This window comes from Eurosta solidaginis, chromosome X (genome assembly GCF_040869045.1).
Source record: "Eurosta solidaginis isolate ZX-2024a chromosome X, ASM4086904v1, whole genome shotgun sequence".
Lineage (NCBI taxonomy): Eukaryota > Metazoa > Arthropoda > Insecta > Diptera > Tephritidae > Eurosta > Eurosta solidaginis.
Genome location: NC_090324.1, coordinates 172,962,561 through 172,969,342, shown reverse-complemented (window position 1 = coordinate 172,969,342; position 6,782 = coordinate 172,962,561). Strand labels below are relative to the sequence as shown.

The window sequence follows — 6,782 nt, the reverse complement described above, 5'->3', positions numbered from 1 at the left end:
TTCGTTTGATACCCATACTATACAAAAGCATTTTAGAGTCACCACTGGTCCACCTTTATGCCGATATCTCGAAAAGGCGACCACCTATAAAACTACCACCACTCCCTTTTAAAACCCTCATTAATACCTTTAATTTCATACCCATATCGTACAAACACATTCTAGAGTCACCCCTGGTCCACCTTTATGGCGATATCTCGGAAAGGCGTCCACCTATAGAACTAAACCCCAAATGCATTTGAAATACTCATTAATACCTTTCGTTTGATACCCATATTGTGCAAACGCATTTTAGAGTCACCCATGGTCCACCTTTATGGAGATATCTCGAAAAGGCGTCCACCTATAGAACTAAGGCCCACTCCCTTTTAAAATACTCATTAACACCTTTCGTTTGATACCCATACTATACAAATGCATTTTAGAGTCACCACTGGTCCACCTTTATGCCGATATCTCGAAAAGGCGACCACCTATAAAACTACCACCACTCCCTTTTAAAACCCTCATTAATACCTTTAATTTCATACCCATATCGTACAAACACATTCTAGAGTCACCCATGGCCCACCTTTATGGAGATATCTCGAAAAGGCGTCCACCTATAGAACTAAGGCCCACTCCCTTTTAAAATACTGATTAACACCTTTCGTTTGATACCCATATTGTACAAACGCATTCTAGAGTCACCCCTGGTCCACCTTTATGCCGATATCTCGAAAAGGCGACCATCTGTACAACTACCACCACTCCCTTTTAAAACCCTCATTAATACCTTTAATTTTATACCCATATCGTACAAACACATTCTAGAGTCACCCCTGGTCCACCTTTATGGCGATATCTCGAAAAGGCGTCCACCTATAGAACTAAACCCCAAGCGCATTTGAAATACTCATTAATACCTTTCGTTTGATACCCATATTGTACAAACGCATTCTAGGGTCACCCTGGTCCACCGTTATGGCGATATCTCGAAACGGCGTCCACCTATGGAACTAAGGATCACTCCCTTTTAAAATACTCATTAACACCTTTCGTTTGATACCCATACTATACAAACGCATTCTAGAGTCACCACTGGTCCACCTTTATGCCGATATCTCGAAAAGGCGACCACTTATAAAACTACCACCACTCCCTTTTAAAACCCTCATTAATACCTTTAATTTCATACCCATATCGTACAAACACATTCTAGAGTCACCCATGGTCCACCTTTATGGAGATATCTCGAAAAGGCGTTCACCTATAGAACTAAGGCCCACTCCCTTTTAAAATAATGATTAACACCTTTCGTTTGATACCCATATTGTACAAACGCATTCTAGAGTCACCCCTGGTCCACCTTTATGCCGATATCTCGAAAAGGCGACCATCTGTACAACTACCACCACTCCCTTTTAAAACCCTCATTAATACCTTTAATTTGATACCCATATCGTACAAACACATTCTAGAGTCACCCCTGGTCCACCTCTATGGCGATATCTCAAAAAGGCGTCCACCTATAGAACTAAACCCCAAGCGCATTTGAAATACTCATTAACACCTTTCGTTTGATACCCATATTGTACAAACGCATTCTAGGGTCACCCCTGGACCACCGTTATGGCGATATCTCGAAACGGCGTCCGCCTATGGAACTAAGGATCACTCCCTTTTAAAATACTCATTAATACCTTTCATTTGATACCCATACCATACAAGCAAATTCTAGAGTCAACCCTGATCCACCTTTATGGCGATATCCCTAAATGGCGTCCACCTATAGAACTATGGCCCACTCCCTCATAAAATACTCTTTAAATTCATTTGATACACATGTCATACAAACACATTCCAGGCTTACCCTCGGTTCATTTTCCTACATGTTTATTTTTCTTATGTTGTCACCATAACTCTCAACTGAGTATGTAATGTTCGGTTACACCCGAGCTTAGCCTTCCTTACTTGTTATTTTAGCAATCTCCATAAATATTTGCTGTGCCAGTAAAAGTAAACAGAGGAAGTCAAGTGGCTACTCTCTCTGGGTAGGAAGTTCACTATCCCAACGACTAAAAGAAATTTTACACCAATACATGTCATAGCGGAAATGGAACAAATAATACAGACCTTTGACGATGATAAAACGAAAGACGTAATTAGAAACAAGCTAAGTAATAGAATACTACAATTTAAACGAGGTAATAAGCATAACTCCAAAGAAAAGTTTATTTTGGAAACATTTAAAAAAACCAAATTATTTTTGAAAGCACACAAAAATATTATTATAACTGACGCCGACAAAGGAAACAAAACCGTGGTACTATACAAAGAAGAATATACCGAAAAAATGAGTAAAATAATAGACGACAAAAACACATATAAAACACTTAGGAATGATCCTACTAATGAACTCCAAAGGAAAAACAATAGATTAGTAGAAGACTTATACAAAAACAAAGCCATTACCTTAAAAGAAAAACAACAGCTTATGTGCTCAACTGCTAATGCCCCCAGAATGTATGGCTTGCCTAAAATACACAAACCTGCTCATCCATTCCGTCCAATAGTATCGTCCATAAATGTACCATGTTACAGATTATCTAGATATGTTGGAGATATCCTCAAAGATTTAATATCTGATGAACTTAATATAAAAAATGCCTTTGAACTCAAAGAAAAAATCAACAATATAAATCTTTCCGACGACGACATACTGGTGTCGTTTGATGTAGTATCATTGTTCACTAATATACCTACGATGCTCGCGATCAAGATAATAATGAAAAAATGGGATGAGATCTCCAGAAGAAACTCCATCACAAAAAAACAATTTCTGGGATTACTGAACTTTTGTTTAAAAGATAATAATTATTTTCTGTGGGGCGATAAGCTTTACGCTCAAACCTATGGAATGCCGATGGGAAACCCACTCTCTCCTACTATAGCCGACTTGGTGATGGATGACCTATTAAATTACGCTATGGCAGAACTTAAAGAAAGGTCAAATATAAATATAAAATTCTTATGCAAATACGTGGATGATATATTTGCTATCGTGAAGAGAAGGGACTTAGATCAAATCCTACATACCCTCAACAAGTACCACAACAAACTCAATTTCACGGTGGAAGTTGAAAATAATGGCAGCATCCCCTTTCTAGACACACGTATCTTCAGAATGGACAATAAACTTGTGCTAGATTGGTATACCAAACCCACTTCATCTGGGCGTTTAATTAATTATCTTTCAGCCCAGCCCTCTAAATATAAAGTGAATACCGCAAAAAACCTCATATACAAAGTGCTGAAAATTTGCCACCAAAAATTCTGGGATAAAAATTTGAAAAAAATCACTAATATATTAATACAAAATAATTACCCTCACACACTCATACAAAATCTAATAAAACAGGAAATGGAACAGATTAAACACACAAAAATCAAAAACACTACAGAAAATACCGATGGCAGACCTAAACAATTTTACAGTGTAACATACATACCTAGGCTAACAGACAATTTTAACAAAAGCTTAATCAAAAGCAACAACAACGTATGTTTCGCATATAAATCTAACATAACCCTGTCAAGTATCTACACCAAAACAAAAACCCCGATTCCAACGTCACAACAAAACAATGTAGTTTACGAAATCGAATGTAAGGGAACAGAAAACCAAACATGCAATAAAACATACATAGGAACAACAAAACGTACACTAGGCGTAAGATTAAAAGAACATGCTGCAGACATTAAAAACAACAAAAACAGCACAGCACTATCGCAACATACAACAGCCACTGGCCACATAGCTGACATAAGCAATGCGAAAATCTTAGACAAAGAAAAAAGAGGAAATGTCAGATTGACACTGGAAAGCTTGCGAATAATGCAAAACAGAAGCCGAACTGTAAACAGGAAAGAGGACACTTATGACATTTCATCCGCTTATTTATTATGTTTATAATTGTTGGTTTTTTCTACTTACGGATCAAAGTCCAATTTGACAAGTATACCTAAAGAGAAGGGTATCTAAACATTTTAAATTTTGACTTGAATTTAATTTATGTATTAATTACAACTGTGCATTATGTAAATTATAATTACATATTTATACACATAAATTGTAAGTTTTTTATCTTAATGTGATATTTACACAAAAAGTTCTTCAATTTTAAGTTCTATAATTTCCTATTTTCATGTTTCATGTTCAACGTTGTTGTTTGTGGTGTATTATACTATTATTTAATAAATGCAGTCTGCCCCTGAAGAAGCTAAGAAGATTAGCGAAACGTAGGGCTTGAATGGTGGAGTCCTTTGACTTGCACTAAAGCAAATTTTGGTCATTGCAGCCTATTTCTATTACATACATATTCAAAAAGTGTTGACCAGCTTAATCAAATCTAAAAATTGCCTATATATCCCAATGAAATGTTGCTCAAGATTAGACATGCGCTTCTCGAAATCACAAGTCATCCTTTAACAAAGCAATCAGCCATTATCATCAATAATGAGATAATAATCACTTCTGGTTGCATATTGCAACCTTATGTGCCTCCTTTAACACCGCTCAGCTCAGATACCAATGCGGAGGCAGATGTGTGTACTAGTACAAAGATAATACGTAAATTACAACAATGTCAGTTAATCGATGTACAAGCTGGTAGCAGCGTTGAAGCGAAACATTTAAATGCACTCAATTATCAGGTGACATTCGATCGTCGTAAATTGCCAGCGCCCAATGAACGCCGACATCAACCCCATATATTAGGGGGACTCATGTAACCGTACAAATGCCTTATAAAGTGTGTAAACGTATAAATTTATCTAGTGCGTAAACGAGCTGTCAAATTTTGTATGAAAAATCATTTACACAATTTGTATAAATTTACGCGATCATTTCATTGTGTAAACGCGGTAAACTCAAAGGAATGCAACCTTGCAGACATTACAGCGGACATTTTCATCAGAAATCTCCAACATCAGCAAGTAAAGTCGTTTTAGTTTTGATTTTTAACTTAATCTTGGTATTTTTTAATTTGTATAACAATCAAAAAATTTTTTTTGGCAATAATACAGCTGAAAAACAATCAAGTTTATCAAGAGTATTACTAGGTGCGTTCATATAACCGCGTGTGTAAATGGATATAATTTTACACCTTATAAGTTTATATGTTATCATGAGTCCCCCTATTAATACGTTACTGCGCCAAGTTATTGTATCTATTCAATTCAGCAGAAATTTCAAGTCACGTACTACGCTTTCTAGGCAATACAGCACAACCAGAAGAATCATGTAATGATGTATTAATATCCAGTTTATTGGTGTTAGGTATGCGTTGTGATGGTGATAAAGATAATTGTCAATGTTTCCTACGCCACATTGCTCATTATCTGCGTTATTTAGAGCCAATACATACGCTGGATGATGTGCTTGCTATGTGAACATTCTTTGGTTTGGAAAACTTCTACTTCCGGCAAACCCCTTTATAAGTGTTGGACTTACCTTCATCTAGAACACTATCATCGCTTAATGATAGCAGTTTGCCAATTTCAATTTCATGGGAATGGTGCACGGAATACCTGGCCTTAACACATGCTTCCTTTTTGACCATATCCAACGGGTCTAGTGGTCGGTTTGCTATTTTCTGCAAAAAGTCAAAGGGATTGTTGTCCAAACCTTCACGTTCCTCCAACACGGTTTGTATAAGGCATTCCATGCCTCACAGTTCCATGCCGTTAAGTGAATAAATTATTTTCGATTGATCGTGAGAACATGATTTTGGTAATTTTTTTGTTTTTTTACAATTAACTGGTCATGCAATCGAGTGTTATTAATGACCGCAATGTCGATCTCCATTGGATACATTTTCCATCGTGAACGTAAGCGTGTCCGGCTACGATGCCTTTTAATGGATTTGAAACCTTATTTGCTATATCCGTTTTTGGTAATATATTTGCGGTAACCTTTGGTAGCGCTTCTAGCAAAACAACAAACATTATGAAGCTTGAAAAATCCCCAAATACGATAAAAAACTTTGAGTGGAACTACCTTCCTATTTATTCCATGATCTGAGCAGAAGTTCAACGCATTTTGGTATAAGAAATAAAAGGAAATTAAATTTGGAACAATTTAAAATTACTTATTAGGGATTCAATAACAATAAAGCTGTTATGGCAAACTGAATATAGTTTTTCAATCATATTATGGAATCATATTTGAACCAAATGTAGTTACTTTAGGCGATCAACAATTTTTAACCATTTTTCATTCAGCTTTCTGAATCTGTCCTGATTATCTTTGTTGAGTGAGTCATGAATATGATACTTGTTGAAATTTAACTTTCCATTGAAAATCCTATTTTGTATGAGAAGTGAAGAATAAACACATGATAATCGTATCCGAAAATCATTCATAAATTTCAACCAAAATGATTGAAATATGTTCACGAATATGATCTGAAACAGACTGTGAAAATCAGACAAATATTCCTCCCAAACGATTAAAGTTCGTTTTCCTCATCCTGATATAATGAAATGATATGAATAAATTTCTTTGGGATTACTTGCGATATTAAACTATTTTTGAACAATTGCGTGGGGGCAGCGGCGCACGGGATAGAGGAATGTGGACTTTTCAAGTTGATTTTTCTCCTCGTTGGGCGGAAGTAGTACCAGTTTCGCGATTGGTCAGGTAATTTGTCCCTTAATTGTATTGACGTCAACAGCAGTACACGGTTATCGGAACCTGGATGTGTGTTGAAGATTCTCCCAATTCTCCACTCGTTTTGTTG

General features: G+C 36.3%; 1 pseudogene; it reads left to right on the top strand.

Moving 5' to 3' along the window:
* The first annotated feature begins 4,419 nt into the window (after nt 1-4,419).
* On the top strand, nt 4,420-5,481 carry LOC137235255 (uncharacterized; annotated as a pseudogene).
* The last annotated feature ends 1,301 nt before the right edge of the window (nt 5,482-6,782 follow it).